The sequence below is a fragment of the Ambystoma mexicanum genome, chromosome 2q, assembly GCF_040938575.1.
Source record: "Ambystoma mexicanum isolate Mex_15411 chromosome 2q, UKY_AmexF1_1, whole genome shotgun sequence".
Classification (NCBI taxonomy): Eukaryota; Metazoa; Chordata; class Amphibia; order Caudata; family Ambystomatidae; genus Ambystoma; species Ambystoma mexicanum.
In genome coordinates this window covers 433,445,137-433,462,906 of record NC_090924.1, presented here as the reverse complement: position 1 = coordinate 433,462,906, position 17,770 = coordinate 433,445,137, and the positions used below count along the sequence as shown (strand labels likewise).

The following is a 17,770-nucleotide window of genomic DNA, read 5'->3' as shown; positions in this document are numbered from 1 at the left end:
ACTGAATGCAGTTCACGTGCAGCCCAGGCCCTCCTCCAAGTAGCATTTCATTTAAAATGCATGCACCGCTTCCTGGCTTTAACATGTCCATGCTGTGCAGCCCAGCGTCTTGCACACGTCTGAGTCACAAGCGAAGGAAGCATGAACCATGTTACATTTCTCCAGGCATTTGTGATATAAACAATATTGTTTATACACATGAATATGCGTTGTCAAGTCTATGGGTTGTCGGCAACACCATGGTCTCTACTTAGTCTCCCGCTCAGCCTTTGCTCTCACACTATGATGCCTCCACTATGTCTGCCCAAATACTTTTTAAAGACCTGTTACTCATTTTGCTCTCTAATTCTTACAGGGAAGGGACTCCATGCATGTAAATGTAAATATCTTTACATTACCCTGAGACTATGCCACTGAGTCTCATCTCGGGATCCTTTCTCCGAGAATCACAGCTTATGATTGGCCGTTTTTCTCCTAGCAACGATGACTGTAAAGCGGTGCAGAGAGCATTTGCTGATAAAATCACAGCTGCTCACTCCCAAATTAGGGAAAACCTAGCCAACTCTCCACCGGCCCCCTGGACTCGTAATACATCTGAAACTAACCGTGAGCAAAGTACCGCTTTTTCCTTTAAACCTCTCTCTGAAGATTTTCTTGTTAAGCTAAAAGAAACCTACAACTCATGAAGGGGAAATTCTTCCTGCTAAAATAATTCTGGAACACCTTAAACTCTTTTTGCCCTTCCTGGTTCGTTTTGTTAATACCACTTTCAGGGACAGCTGTTTACCTGACTCATTAAAAAGGGTGGCAGTAACCCCTCTGTTAAAAAAAATCAAGAGTTAGATCAGAAGTTCTACTCTAATTATAGGCCTATCACAAATGTGTTATTCCTCATGAAGGTGGTGGACAAAAGTGGCCACCTTGTTACTGCAAGACCACCTGGAAAAGTCGGAAATCTTACACCCCAGACAATCGGGTTTTAGACCTCACCATGGCACTCAAAGTGCCATGTTGGACCTCCAGAGGGAAATGCTTAAGATCATGGACAAGAGCAAGGACGCTTTGTTGATGCTGCTAGATTTATCAGCAACTTTCGACCTTGTGAACTACAGGGAACTAGAGGATTGCCTGAAAAACAACTGGCTGCTCTGAGAAGGTAGCCCTCAGGATTTAATCCTTCTTACACAATAGGATGTCTAAAATGATCTGGGGTGAAGCCAGATCCAAACCAGAGAGGTTACTAGGTGGTGTACTGCAGGATGTCTGCCTTTGTCCAGCCCTCTTTAATATATATTCTGCTGACCTTTGTGTGATCTTCTTGACTCACTGGGAGTGAGTTTCTCAAACTATCCTGCCGACACCAAACTAATTATCAATATCAGTGGGAAATATGAAGAAGACCTGGCCCTCATCACTAGAATCTATAATAGTATCCAGATCTGGATGACAAACAATGGTGTGTACCTCAATGCAGCCAAAAAGGAACTATTGATTTTTGGCTCCACCCAGGCATGTGCGAAATTGGATGGCGCTTACTCGAGCTTTGTCATTCAGAACCAGCTCATTAATGACGTCTCAAAAGTTAAGACTCTGGGAGTCGTTTTGGAAGCTTCACTGAGTTCAGAAGCAAAAGTCCAAAACACTACTAACAAGGCACAATATTTTCTAAGACTACTTAGATTAGTTGAACCTTTCGTTTCGGAGACTAATTGTACCACCATAGTCAAGGCCTTGATTATGCCACATATTGATTATTGAAGTGCACTCCTGGTTGGTGCTGGCAGGGGCTGCGGGCAAAGGTTGCAAGTCTTGCAGAATGATGCTGTGCGGATCATTAAAGGGGTCTCTAGAAGAGAACACGTTACCGAGCATCGTAAAGGTCAGCACTGGCTTTCAGTGGCAGCCAGGTTCCTCTTTAAAGTCTGCACCATTGTGCATAAGTGCCTCTATGGTCAGGCACCTAGCCATCTCCAAGACAAAATTAGGGTCTATTGCCCTAAGAGAGTAACTAGATCCAGTGATCTTGTTCATCTGGCCATTCCGAAGAGTAGACGAGTGAAGGGTCTGGGGAAATCATTTCAGGTACAGGCGGCAGATCTGTGGAATAGTCTCCCAAAAGGTCTTGCTGCGGAAAAGAATCTTCTAGCATTCAGGAAAAGGCTGAAGACAGTTATTTTTGACTAACTTCCTTTCTTTAAGTTCTTTCCCTTTCTCCTCTATTTCTGCGCCCTGATGCCTGCGGGCTTTCGGCACATTATAAATACAAAAATAAAATAAATAAATAATAAATCATTTTCCGCAATGTGTGGTTCCTCTACTTTGCTTGTACCTGAGCCATATAAAAGCCCCTATGACATTTCCCCCTCCTTTATCTATATCTTTGATCTATTTGATTCTGTCTCCCCTCTTCTGTTTTATGCCCCTTGGTTGATTAAATTCCTCTATTACATCTCCCTTCACATACATTTTGACCTCTGAGGTATTTAAATGACCCGTCCCATTTCTTGTCTTCTGTATTTTCACATACTATGCATGCGTTTCTATCTTATCTTCCCACTACTCTTTTATAGCCCTGGAGTATTTAAATGCCCCGGCACAGCTTCGATCTGTGGGATTCAAATACCCCATCATATTTCCCCCCTTTTTTAATATTGCATCCAAAGTATTTGTTTCTGCTCCATCAAATCTCTCATCTTCTCTGTTCATGCATTTCATGTATGTGTTTCTATCACATCTTCCCTCTCCTGCTTTATACCCCTGGGGTATTTAAATGTTCCTGTCACTTCTACTCTCTCCTCTGCGTAATATTTCAATGGCCCGTCCGCATCGCCCTTCTCCTTCATGTATGATCCTCGGGCAGCTCATTGCCTTTTTCAGATCTGATGTATTTGTCACTATCCCCCCGCCCCACTGTACCGTAGTTATACTCCTCGTAGATTTCTATATATCTATGACCTGTCTCCTTTGCTGTCTGTATACCTGGGGGGTATCGCAATCTCCCCTCACACACATTCCTGCCAGGTATTGAAATATATCTCCATCACATTTCTACTCTTCTGTGTTTAAACCGGTGAGGTATTGTATTGCCTCTGTGTATATGTATATATATATATATATATATATATATATATATATATATATATATGGATCTGGTGTATGTGCCCCTATCACAGCCCCTTCCTTTCCTTTATTAACTCTTAGATCAAGGGCGTCTCTCGCCCAGGTGTCTGAAGTGAAGGACAGACAAAGAAAAGGGCAATTACTGTTTGGATCGGTTTGGACCAGTAGGACCCAGGAACAGAACCCCTGCTCCTCTGACATCAGGTAAACTCCCTCAAATATGTGTTGCACCCCTCTCTCCCAACAACCCATACCAACCAACACCACTCATCGCCAACCACACCCCTCACCAGCAACATCATGGACACCACATCACAGCAATCTCACTCGCGTGACAATAGATTCCATTAGCACTCTATCATCCACAACCACAAGAAGACTGATGCTTGCTAATGTAAGCTCAACAATCAGCCATGCAGCTGACATCGCCGGCCTCATCACCACACATGTGATGATGAGGCTGTGTCATCTTCATTACTAAGACCTGGGTGGCATGCACCTCAACCCACATCCTAGCTGTCCTCATCCCCACAAGCTACAGAATTCTCCAAGTCCATCCAAACAAGTTTGGCGGAGGGTTGCCACCATTCGCAAGGCACCATGGCCATGCACCCAACTGGATGTCTCCACCATTGGTTGTTTCGAAAGTCTTCCCTGCCACTTTCAACTCTCCCCAACAGAAAGTGTCACTTTTCACTTAATCTACAGACGACCCAAGCCAACACCTCCTGCATCAAAGAGTTCATGGACTTGGTCACCACCACGAGCGCCAGGGCACCACTCCCGTGGTGATAGTGCGTGGTACAAATGTCCTTTAACATTAACATATCTCTCACACATGCCAACAATATCTTCTTCTGCGACTTCAACTTCACTGGCTACCAAGTCAATGAAAGATGATCTCCACTACCTACTCAACATTCTGAACCTCACGCAGCACATGCAAGACCCAACTCACAGGAGGGATAATATCCTCAACCTCATCACCACTGCTCTGCCCACCCAAAATCACAGCTCTCCAAAACAGCTCAACTGGTCTGACCCTCTGGCAATCCCATTTGACATTAGTCACAACACAAAAGTCAAGCAAACTCATTAAAAACCCTGCAAACAAGACTTCCGATCATTAAAGAACTTCCTAGTAAAGTCTCTCATGGAAAACCTCACCAAACTCAACTTCACATGGTCTGTTTTACGTCCGACTAACCATGAGTGTGACTCGCTCTTCTAAAAACTCAATTCCACCCTCACAACCAACATGAATCGCCATGCCATAGTGAAACAGCGCACCCGCAAGCCTAAACCTTTTGCACCCTGGTACACTCAAAAACTCAACTTCAACAAATTAACCATCAGAAAGAGAAGACTTCGCGAAAATCCTGCAGCACATCCAACCTTGCCCTTCTCAAGGAACTCTGTGCTACATGGAGACGAATGATCACCACTGCCAAGGCCAACTATTACCAAAGCACCATAGTCAAGGCCAATACTGAAAGCAGACCCATCTTCAAAGCCATCAAGCACTGCATCAACCCTCTGCCTGCCACACCCATCGAGAAAGCCACCACCATCAACTCTTTTATCATAAATAAGATTAGCATGACCCACCAACACATAGACAACAACACTACAACTGACAGCACACTACTCATCCCATCTCACAAAAAAAAACCAACCAGACAACTTGCAAGAGACACACTATGGAAGACCTTACTGCCATTCTAGCATCCCTAAAGGCGGCATCATTTGTAGACAACATCCTCCCTGCCTCTGTACTCTTCTGACTGAAGCACTCCTCCCTTACCTGGCAATCATCAACAGCTCCCTAACTCAAACCACCTTTGCTCAACCCTCAGGAATGGACAAATCCTCCCGCTTCTCAAGAAACCAACACTGAACCCTGACAACCTCAGCTACTACCACCCCATCACCCATCTTCCTTTCCTAGGTAAGTGTCTTGAGAAAGCAGTAGCCATGCCACTCCTCCAACACATCAAAGCCAACGACCTCCTTTAGTCTTACCAATCAGGCTTTCGACCCAGATGCAGCACAGAAAAAGCTACCATCAAGGTGATCGACGATGCCCTTAAAAGCCTTGTTGATGGCCATTATTGTCTCATGGTTCTCCTTCACCTCTCAGAAGCCTTTAACACTGCAGACCACCAGACCCTCACTGACAGTCTACATCACTGCATGGGATCAACGGGATTATCCTCAGCTGGTTCAAATCGTACCTTGCTAATCGCCACCAGTTTGTACACATGGTTTCCTCCATATCACAAACTCTACCCATCTTCTGTGGAGTCCTGCAATGATCCATCCTCTCGCCCGTGATCTTAAATCATTACATGCAACCATTTGGAAACCTCCTTGCTCCATACAAAATCCACATCCACCATACACTGATAGCACGCATCTCTGCCTCAACATATCATCCATCGAAGACATCCACAGGCTGAAGGCCTGCCTCTCATTGATCTAGTCGTGGATGTTCAGTGCTTACCTGAAGCTCAACCCCTACAGTACTGAATTCCTACTGCTGACACCGAAACCCGGACAGCCAGACCAGGCTCTCTGCTACACACCTCGAGGTTTTCACATCCCCAGCCGGCCACCTGCACAAAGTTCGTCTGGTTAGACAACAGCAGAATATCTCCTTCAAACATCACATAGCAAGGAAGACACAAACGGTTTGGTATCAACTTTCTCTCCTGCGCAAAATCAAACCCTTCATCTCAGAAAACAACTTCAGATCTACTGTCCAAGCCTTGGTCCCCTCCCAACTAGATGGTGGCAATGCCCTTTTGGAAGGACTTCTGGCAACTACCGCGGCTCCCTTGAGATGGGTCCTGCATGCTGCAGCACGACTCATCGAAGGACTCTGCAAAGTCGACCACATCACCCCGACCCTCATCAAACTGTACAGCTCCTGCTGAAAGGACATGTGCAATGAGAGCCAGGTCCCACAATTTCAAACTTAATGCAAAGTTACATTAAGAATGAATAAAGTGACAATAAATCAAATGGACAAAGGCATTCTAAAGATACCAAAACATTTCATGGATAATTACATAAGGAATATCAAAAAGACAAAAAAGAACAATGGAAACACATGTCAAACACCAAATTGGTGCTTTGTAGTACTAAAAATCATAAAAAGTGCAAAGTTTGCAACCTGCAGTGTGAAAGGACTAGTGCAGAAGAGAGCAGAAACATCTATATCCTAAAACATAAAATCAAAAGAAACTAGAGATAACTAACACAGTGAATAAAGAAACGTAAGGACAAAGGGAAGACTCAACGGAAAGCAAGAAACTGGAATCAAGCCCATATACACAGGAGGGCACACTACCATGTTGTCCCCGCACAAACAATGTTTTACATGTGCCATCTGTTAGTATTGTAATGGGGGTAAAAAAGCCCAATTCAGGCCATTATCCCTTCTCTGAAAATGAACTTAAAGTGGAGTTGATTTATTGGTCCAAATGATGCCAACTCGAGTTTCGGCTTGTCCAAGCCAGATTGGCTCCAGGGGCTCAGCCTTCTTCAGGGCAAAAGCAAGGGACTTGAAGAACATAAGGGACCAGAGGGAAGGTGGTAGAGACAACTTGGTACGCAGGAAGTCAACCATACATAATCAAAGTTGGCAAAATAAATGAATCAAGTAAATCCCCTGGCGTCTCCAGCGCACCTTGGGCAACAAGGCAGAGCCCAAAAGGGTGCAAGGTGAAACTGAAACGGTACTGAGTCACAAAGTGCTCGTGGAGTCACGCAGCATTTCAAGGGTGAGCGGCATGTCATTACATAAAGTACAATCCACGCCAGGAATCACAGGTACTAGCTGCAGTCTGGCGTGCTCTCCGTTGACAATTAGTTAAGGAATCGAACTGAACCCTATGATGTGGCCTGCATGCTGCAGAACAACTCATTAAAGGTCTCTGCAAATTCAACCACATCACCCGACCCTCATGGAACTGCACAGCTCCCGCTGCAAGCCTGTATCATTTGCAAATCTTGCGGCATCGCACAAAAGGCTGTCACCCTCAAGTCCCCAAGCTACCTCACTGAGAAACTCAGCATCTACAGAGGTCTACAATCCCCCAGAAGTAAAGATATGTGCAGACTCAAACTCTGCTAGTGCAGGAAGGAAAAAACCAGAAGACAGGCCTTCTCCGTCCATGCCCCAAGCCTCTGGAACCTCCTCCCCATCAACATCCGGCTCGCCCCCTCCCTTCTACAGTTCAGGAAGGAGCTCAAGACCCTCCTCTTCAAGAAAGGGCTCCTCCCTAACATCCAGGTCCATATACCGCCCACTCCTCACCTTTTCTTAGACTGGGTGATCTGACCCCCAGTGTTTCCACCCATGGTTACTTGTAGATTAATTGCTTACTATTGTCCTCCCTCCTGTGTTGTTAGATTCTCACTCCCTAGTTTCTATGTTCCCTAACCTTATTCTTCCCCTGTGATTGTAAAGCGCTCCATTGCTTCCCGAAGCTAGGTCCGCACTCAATGAATACCCTAGTAATAATATACATCTGAAGTATTTAAATGCATGTATCAAATCTCCCCCTCCTCTGTGTATACATCTAAAGCACTTAAATGTCCCTGTCCCATCACCACTGCCTGTGTATACATCTGATGTAAATGCCCCAATCATATCTTCCCTCGCCTGCGTGTATCCAGCTGAAGCATTTAAATGCCTCAATCCCATCCCCCATCTCTTGTGTGTATACATATGAAGTAGGTAAAGGCCTAAATCCCATATTCCCTCCCCTGTGTGTATACTTTTGAAGTATTCAGATATCTGTGTATACATCGAAAATGATTAAATGCATCCATCCCATCTCCCTTCTCCGCTTTCCTGTGTGTATACAACTTAAGTATTTAAACGCCCATATCCCATCTCCCATCTGCTGTGTGAATACATCTGAAGTATTCAAATGTGTGAGTTTATATCTAAAATATGTAAATACTTCTATCCCATCTCCCTTCCCCTTTGTGTATACATCTGAAGTATGTAAATGCCTCTATCCATCTCCACTCTCCTGAGCATGCAGATATGAACTATTGACATCCCTTATCCCATCTCCCCTCTGCTGTGTGAATACATCTGAAGTATTCGAATCTGTGTGTATACATATACAATATTTAAATACCTCTACCCCATCTCCCTTCCCTTGTGTGTGTATACATCTGAGGTATGTAAATGCCTCTATCCATCTCCGCTCCTTGTGTGCATACATCTGAAGTATTTAAATGCCCCATCCCATATCCATCTCCACTCTCATGTGCGTATACAGCTTAAGCAATTAAATGCCCCTTTCCGATTTCCCCTCTGTGTATCTATCGGAAGTATTTACATGCCTGTATCCTAACTCCCCTCTACCATACATTTTCCCATGTGATATTTAGATGTCCCAATCGCATCTTCCTTTTGCTGAATCATATTCGTGGGGTATTTAAAGCTCTCTGAACAAGAGAGTGTGAGAGGGCTCCACCCAAATTTACACACAGTTCTACACTGACAGCAAAACAGAGGGGGGTCTGGGAATCTCTCTACCAGCACGAACACAGCCCATTGACCTGTTTTGGGTGAATAACCCCTGGGAGAGACTATATCAAGTCTTTAGCTCACTGTCCCTTTCACAGAGAAGACATTTCCCCACGTATCAGTCTTTGTCCTACCCAGGGGCAGTCCAGCACCGAAATGCTAGGCAATTCTCCTCTGAACAAGAGTACCGACAGCAACCCCATACACGTGTTTCAGCCTTGTTGGGCATCAACAGTGAGGTGAAGCTGTGCCTCTCTAAGAACAGTTGAGCAAGGGGTCCACATCTGGATCACCCTGGTAATTTAGGGTGAGACCCAAAGTTAATTTATGCAAAACAGAGGGGGGTCTGGGAATCTCTCTACCAGCACGAACACAGCCCAATGACCTGTTCTTGGGTGAATAACCTCTGGGAGAGACTCTACCAAGTCTTTAGCTCACTGTCCCTTTCACAGAGAAGACATTTTCCCACATATCAGTCTTTGTCCTGCCCAGGGGCAGTCCAGCATCGAAATGCTATTGCAATTCTCCTCTGAACAAGAGTACCACAGCAACCCCATACACATGTTTCTGCCTTGTTGGGCATCATCAATGAGGTGAAGCTGTGCCTCTCTAAGAACAGTGAGCAAGGGGCGCACGTCTGGATCACCCTGGTAACTTAGGGTGAGACACAAAGTTAATTTATGCAAAACAGAGGGGGGTCTGGGAATCTCTCTACCAGCACGAACACAGCCCAATGACCTGTTCTTGGGTGAATAATCTCTGGGAGAGACTCTACCAAGTCTTTAGCTCACTGTCCCTTTCACAGAGAAGACATTTCCCCACATATCAGTCTTTGTCCTGCCCAGGGGCAGTCCAGCACCGAAATGCTAGGCAATTCTCCTGTGAACAAGAGTACCACAGCAACCCCATACACGTGTTTCAGCCTTGTTGGGCAACATCAGTGAGGTGAAGCTGTGCCTCTCTAAAAACAGTGAGCAAGGGGCGCGCGTCTGGATCGCCCTGCAATATTTTCTTTCATGAAGTAGCTTTTCCTTCTTTAAGCAAAGGGCAGGCAAAGGGCAGGCAGTGTGAGCCAAAGCATCCCTGCTGTGGTCCTTCACTGGGGCAATCTCTGTCTAGAAAAAGTATGCCACATAACCCAGAGAAGGAAGAACTTCTGGGCATGTTACAGGCAAGCAATCATGTGCTTGTTGAATGTAAGGCGAAAAAAACGTTTTTGCCTTATATTCAAGAAACACTTTTTCCTCCTTCTAGAGAGTGATCTGCCTGAGGAAGGACCTCAGTCCACAATGCAATGGCCCACTCTTTCTACCCTTTGCTAACTTCATTAAAGAAAATATTGAATTTTAAATCTTTTGACTTTCATGTAAAGTGTCTGAAATTAGCAAATTTGTGCCAAAGGGGGCCGCCAGTGACGGGGAGATTTCCCAGGAATTTTGTTTGTATTTAAAGGTCTCTGCCACATTTCAGATTTATTGTATGTAGAACCCTGAGGTACTCAAATGTCTGTTACATCCCCTATTTTACATTCTCTTTATCTTCGACCATAACCCCCTCTGAGTGCACCAGCCATTCCTATGGCTGTTCACTCTGCTTCGTCTCACTCTGTGTTCACTGTACTCCTAAAATGGCTTCCGCATTCCCACAGTGAGGCTACCCTAGGCTTCCCCTACCAAAACACAACTCTTTGCAGGTGGGTGCACCCCGTTTAACTTTCCAGTCTTCAGATTTTAATGTAACCCCATTTTCTATGTCTTCTAGAGTATCAAAGATTCCCAGTTGAACCCTAGAGCACACACTTGTCACACCCCGCCAGCTATCACACTGTGACCAGTGAACCCCATTATGTGGTGGGCGTCTTACCCTTTAACTTCCACGTGATTCGCCAGTTTCCATTCCAAGACGCAGTCCACGCTAGCTTCCCATCCATCAACGTATTGCCTTCAAAATACTGGCTCTGATATCCAAGTGTATTAATTGCTTGTCACCAACCAGCCCCAGTTCTCCGTTCTTTCCCTGGTACATTAGTTATGCACCGTATACATTTCCTCTAAATCTAAGAATTCTTCGCACAGCAGCCCTGCTGGGATGATGGGGCCCACCAGCCCACTGGAGAGCACACACCGGTTAGGCCCAGAGAACACCCACAATGAATGTGCATGCAAAATGGTCAGCAAAGAAGGACTTTCACTGTAGATTGATAGCAAAGAAATTGATAGCAAAGAAGGACCTTAACTGCAGATTGATTGCCGCAGTATTAGAGCTCTTTCTTGCCCAGTTATTCGTACACCAGGGCGCCTGCCCTCTCCAGCTTTCCCCTAGTTCTGCAGGGAGTACCGAAGAGTCCCTCGGGCCTGCTTAACTTACATTGCAGTGGGTTCCCATATAGTCTTCAGTGGGAGGCAGTGCCATCGAATACATCATACTGTTACTCCCGGATCATCCACCCCCTTCAGCTACCTGGTTCCTCCAAGGTTTTTATGTTCCTCACTTGAATGCGGCCACGAACACCTTCGTCCATCGAAGCAAAGGCCCTGTAGAGAAACAAGTCCTCCGGCATCGAGAAGGAGCTGGTACTGCGCTGCAGACACCCCGCTCTGTGCCTCCGCCACTACGGGGTGTGCCTGATAAGAAAGCACTTTCAGATAATTGTTATCTTAAAATGGATGTCGATAAGGCTTCGTCCTTCTGCAATTAATCACGGGCTCACACGTGTTCTGCCAGAAAGATACTCAACGTTCCACAGAAGGGCTTGGAGTTGTTTATTTGCAGTTTACAAAATATGTCCCACGCAAGTCACCTGTAACAGCGCCACGATGCCCCAGGGCCGTTTGCGCGCTTTTTACATTTAAATAAATATTTTTTTTAAAAGACAAACCTGGCAAATCTACCCCTATGTGTGTATAGCGATGCCTAGTTCCTGTCCCCACTCGGTTACTAGCCGTGAGGGCAATTGCCCCTTTTGTTCCAGAGGTGCCGGCGTACCAGATGGAGCCGTGCTGTGGTGAGATGAGCGTGCCAGTGCGCAGTACTGCAAGAACCAACAAGGCTTCCCAAAGTAGGCTCCCAGTCAGAATCTGGAACCAACTCGTCACGACTGTCCCTTCAACTAGAGGTTTGAAGAACTTGAAGCCCCCTCTTAGAGTAGAACATTCTTCGACCTGTCAACTCCTCCAGTTCCAAACTCCTTATCTATGAATCAAACCTAACCTCCCTCTCTGGAAACATACCCCCTCTCCTGACTTGCTTTTAATGTGCTAAATGTGTGCATGTAGAGTAATGTACTAGTGTTGTGCGATGCCAAGAGTTTTTTGTTCATATTGTGCCAATCACCACCCTGGTGCCTAACAGCACCAAGGCTTGTGTGAGAAGTAGCGTACCGTGCCCCACAGATGAGAACGTTGTACTTCAGGGCAGGATCAACACTTAATTAGAAACTGTAACAAGTAAATGGAATCCATAAATGCTTTGAAATGCAGCTAGTTTTTGTTGAAGGGCATTCTGGACTCCAGGCAACTCCGGGGTCTCACATCTCTGTGGAAGAAATTCCTGTAATCTGGCCATTCACCTGAGTAGGCCAGAGGCGCCAGTAATGCTACTCCCCACAAAACGGATCCCTCTTATAACACTATACCTATATAAGATTTCTCTGCGGGCCGCGGTGTCACTACAGATGGTAGTCATTCCTTTCATAAGAATGTACCCCCGGGGCGCTACCCAGGGATTCCACCTGGGGCGCCAAGCAGTGGGGCGAGGCCAGCGATCGAGTCATAAAGGGATCAGCTTTTAAAAGTGAGAGAAAAAAACAGTGCTAAAAAAAAGGCACACCCTGTTTTTTAGAGATCACTTGAAATGTGCACAAATCACATATTAAACCAATCGGACAACATATCCTAGCCTGAAATAACATTGTGTGACATATCGAAAGAAGGCCATGACTTATCACACACAAACTGTGAGATATCGTAAATGGGGACATATGGGTGAAGAGCTCAGCAATGTGAAACATGGAGACATCCTTACAGTACAATACTGAGAAAAAAGCGTAGGAATGGGGCCTAAACTGAATTTCTAGAGCCGGCAGCTTATGCATTGGTCCCTCCCAATGCGGGAACAGGGACCGGATGTTTCACCTCACTGATGACGTGGGGGTAAAACTGAGCTAATCTCAGCCCGTTTTTCTGTCAAGGTACTGTTTTGCCTCCATAGTACCTAGTGTTCTAGGTTCTGGGACATGCACTTCTGGCATAGGAAGGAACGCCAGCCATGGACGGGGCAGATACCAGATTACCGGGGCAATCAAGGACAGTTCCACTTGTGAGGGATTACGCTTCTGTGTTGCGTAGCTGGCTGCTTTGTGACCCCCTTTACTCGCACCTCGTTTTCAGGTGACCCTTTGGGTGCCTCTTATATCCTGCGCACATACTCTGAGCTCTCCACAACACGGGTGTCTGGCGTGTTGACAGGAGCACGTTGAGGAAGTGCTGTGAGCCTCTTCTCTTATCACTGAAGCAAGATCTCACTTCCTCGCGTGCCCACTCTCCTCACCAGGCTGCCCTCTGCCTTTCTTTGCGTGAGCTCTCAGCCTGTCCCTTCCCAAGAACGCCCCGCCTCCGAAAGCTGGAGCAGGTGAATGCAAACGGCTGCGATTATTCTCTCCGCAGACGAGGCTTGGACTGGCCCACAATGCAACGCCCGGAGGCCCTCCCTGAAAGGCTACTGTGGGTAAGTGTGGGTCCGTTTTGTGGGACAATGTGATTTTGATGATTTTGTGCCCTGTATTGGTGGTAATGTTCACCAATGTTACTGACAAAAAGTGCTTTAAAATTCAGTATTCATTACAAATGAGTCCTGATATATTAGTGCCAAGAGGTCGCCAAAATTGCAAAGGCTGCGCTGTAGAAGGCCAATTTACATAACATTACTAATAAAGCACATTTTTGAATATAGGCCAGTATTTTAGTGCTGGGACAGTGCCTTGTCTCTTATTTACAATACAATTTTTATTTAACAAGTTGGATAACCATTCTTCTTCCATTATACATGCATAGTCTAGTGCGTTAAACTCGGAAACCGGCACCAGTAGCTCGGCTTTTGAGAGGGGTGGTAGGCTGAGGCTCCAATGCGAGGTCTGTCATGTTATTCAGTCCCGGGCCCCTCCCTGAGGGAAAACATACAGCAGGCTGAGTTAGAAACACACCTGTGGTACCCAACTCTTCATACACGCTCTCTTTGGAGAGCTCTGTGCCTAGTGCCTCCCTCTTGCAGTGCGTGCTGCCCTGGCACGGCTGAAGATGGGTCACAGCTGTGGGTGCCCATTTCAAAATGATGGTTGGGGGGCCCCCTTGCTTAAAGCAGAAAACAGTCTGAGGCACCCGTGTGATGCGCACATTATAATGAGACAAAGAAATAGAGCCGGGGGTTAATAGCCGACGATTATTACCAGATAGCCAGCAGGGAGCCGAAACAAAAAATGCCCACTGAAAAGCTATAAATCCTTCTTTATCAGCAAGTGACTGATGCAGAGGAACCAGTGTTAAAAGGAAACGAGGTGATAACACTTGTGTATACCCCGAGGGAAGTGATGGCCGGAAGGGCTCCAGCAAATGCAGCTTGTAAGTTTAGCAAAGCACACATGGAAAGCCACAGATTCAAGTATTACACAAAGGAATATATTGCTGTGCTACAAGACTGCTGACTGGCAACATGGGGGCAATTTCTGGGGGGACCCCTCAGGTTCGAGGCCCCTTGCAACTGAAAAGGTCAAAAGGCCTGGGTGCCATCCCTGGTGATGCCTTGCAGCTAAGAACATTGAGACATCGCAAGCCTGTGCATGCACAGCCAAAGAGGAGCAGGTTCATGTGCAGATAGTCACCCATGCCACGTGACGTGAATGGCCCTGTGACAGCACCTGCACAGATTCTCAGAGGGAAAGGCTCAGTGAATGGCAACAGTGTTTTCCAAACTCTCAACAGCCTTTGAAGGTCCCGAAAGAAAAGGGCCCACAGGAGTTCTGAGACTCACCACTGCCTGAAAAACAATGCCACTGATAATACAATTCTCAACTTCAGACCAATAAAGAGAGAAACATAGACACACAGAATCCGAGAGAGGACAGAGACTGCTAGGCCCATTTAGTCTGGACATCTGATGCTTCGTCTTTACTTAGATACCCAACCGTACCTTTGGGAACATAAACCAAGCGTGACCTTTTTCTTGTGATGCTTTGATCCTTGCTTTCTCTTTCTCTCTACCTCTTATTTTCTATTTCTTCCCAAGTCTGCATCTCCATCTCTCACAAGACTATTTACCTCTCACCGTTGCTTAGTTGACACCTCTCTCCCGCACCCTTTAGCCCCTTCTCTGTCTGTATCCCTACTGCATTTCACATTCTTTACCTTTGCTTTGTTATTCTCCATTTTTCAGGCTATTTCTCCTTCAAACCTGTCCTAAGCAGGTATGGCCATTCATAAAATGCCAGGGGTGGCAGAAGTAACATTGCCAAATGATGACATCACAGGAAGAAACATCACATGGCCTTTGATCTCAATGGCATCACAGAGAGTGATGTCACATGACCATTGACCCCAATGACATCACAGGAAGTGGCAACACTGCTGTAAAAAAAACTAAAATAAGTGAAAAGAGAAGAGCAACCAAAACACCAAACAGTAAGAATGATCCAATAGTCAAATGACCACTGCACCTCTTTGCCAGGGAAACAAGGTTTATTACATTATTACATGCAAAAAAGGTCTCAGACAGTACAGTAGAACCGAACTGACATGGAGTTCTCCAGATACGTTAGGAAGTTGCAGGATATGTAGCAGAGAATTACAATGTGCATGCATAGAGAACAAAGGCATCCCACCACCCTCATTGGCTACCACCTATATAACAAGCTAATGTCCCCCTATAGTCCCTTGACCGATTGGCCACATACCATCTAAGCCCTTTCCCCTACACATGTGGTCCCCTAATTCGTCATTCAGGTATGTGATTGGCTGCTAAACCTAGTGACAGATTAATAACTCGTGTCTGTCATGTGATGTGCACCCCTACGATCAAGATGCGTTCAAAGTAACTGGCAATTACAACTATGCTTTGATAAGACAATAGGTCTTCTCATTATACCAGACGCTGTAACACATCCAAGCTGCACCCCTGACCTTGTTCTAAATTTATTGTGATCACCACCGCTCCTCTGACCCCAAATCACAGGACGTTCCAGATACGGCTACGCCCTTATCTCCTTCAAACCCCAGGTGCCCAGTAATTACGTGACTAGGGGCCCCACTCTTGAGTCTGCCCTCCCATCCCATATTCTATGACAACAAATTAGATTTAAAAAATGTGAGCTAATAAAATTCGAGTACGTTTTGTTCAGTAATTAGACAAACCAGCAGGCCTTCGACCCCCTAATGGAGAATCTTTTTTATAGCACTTCATGATGGGGTCCCACAGGTGCTTAGCCGTGTAATAATAGGTGTTATTAGTACACAACTTATTAAGAGTGAATGTATTAACGTTTAAAGGATCAAGGGCTAAGATTCCATCTTGTGACTGCAGATTACGCAAGCATGTCTGAGGTGTGTGGATACCTTGCTGAGCTATCTCACCTGCTGGTGTGGAAAACTGAATGAACTGTTGACTCGGATCAATGTTATATATTTGATAAGACATATAACTAGTCACCTGTGGTGTTTCCCATATGTGCTAGTAAATGGCGTAAACTCCACTGAGGTACGGTACCTCCTATTATGCACCTGAAACATCTGAGCGTAAGAATAGTGGGTATTATGATATACTTACCTGGGGCATCTCAGAGTAAGTAGGACTATTCATATGTTAAATTTGGCATAATGAAGAGGCAACTCCGCAATGGCGGGCATTATCACGATGTTAGGCAGGATTGCCGCAAAGCGGTCCCAGTCCCCTTTTCACTCCCATTTCCATCTCGAGGGAAAGACGACTGTGGGGAAAGGGAATAAAAAGTGTGTCTATTTTGAAGGCAAAATCATGTGACCAAGCTACGAGCAGTAGCAAAACGCATCTTTGGTGGACTTCCGTCAGGCTGGGCGAGGGTTGGAAGTGTCCATGTTATTTTTTTAAACTATTTGTTAAATAAAGGACTTTTTTTAAATTCACTTGGACTATGGTACAATTTGTGGAATTTCACTCCGGGAGAGCGGCTCAGGACTGCGCCGCGAAGTCAGTGAAGATGAGTTTGGATATGTATATATATAAATATATATATATAGTTTTCAAGTTTAAGAATTTTTACTGAATATTTGTTATTGTACAATCTTCAAAAATAATTTTATTTTCTGAAACACACACGGAAAATTGATATTCAAGAGGAAGAGGTGGCAGAAGTGGCCACCTCGTGTCAGGAGTAAATGTTTGTTACGTCTGCCTTGGCTTCTCTGAGTTGAGGTACATACTGTTTTACATCCCTTTTCAAATGCACAACTAGAAATGCCACAATTTGAAGAATAAAGTAGTACTGGGAGAACTGACGCCTCCTAGGTCAGTGTGGGTAAAAACATGCTCTAATTCCCATGGAATTGTCATAGAATAGTGCTGCCCTGTAATTCCTGTGTTAGTTTAACTTGATCAGGGGAAAGAAAGAGTCTCTACTCCTCCTCCCCGCCAACAGCAGTACCACTATGCTGAAAACAAATACAGTGTTAGGGGTAAACTTTTCGGGAGGATAGCTCAGAGACAACGTACTCGCCTTGGAAGCAAGACGACACCGAGCAACACAGGTTTGATGCCCGGGTCCGCGCTTAGAAACATCTGGGTATTAAGCGTATTCTTATTTCCTGTTCTCCATACGCGTCAGCTGCGCGTATGGAGAACAGGAAATAAGAATACGTGCAGATAATGACACTGGCAACAGTGGTGAATTGACACTTTGGAAGCATAAAGCCAAACAGTGTTAATGGCCCTGACGATGGACGGAGGTCCGAAATGCATTGGCAATAACCTTGAAACACTGATTGGCCAGGAATAAATAAAGACCTGAAGTATATGTAATACTACACTAAGAATGGTGATTATTTAATGAAGTATATAAAAAGCATTGAAGAGTGAATT

General features: G+C 45.4%; 1 protein-coding gene and 1 long non-coding RNA gene across 2 annotated transcripts in view; one reads left to right on the top strand and one right to left on the bottom strand.

Annotated features, from left to right (window-relative positions):
* LOC138569475 (uncharacterized) overlaps positions 1-5,729 on the bottom strand; it is a 217,849-nt gene extending 212,120 nt beyond the window's left edge. Inside the window, exon 1 of the long non-coding RNA XR_011303247.1 lies at positions 5,624-5,729. This is a non-coding gene — a long non-coding RNA (uncharacterized lncRNA). The remainder of the gene's footprint in view (positions 1-5,623) is intronic.
* The window catches only part of LOC138569474 (GATA-binding factor 1-B-like), a 200,195-nt gene that overhangs the window by 16,594 nt on the left and 165,831 nt on the right, over positions 1-17,770 (top strand). The gene's annotated exons all lie outside the window — the stretch shown is intronic.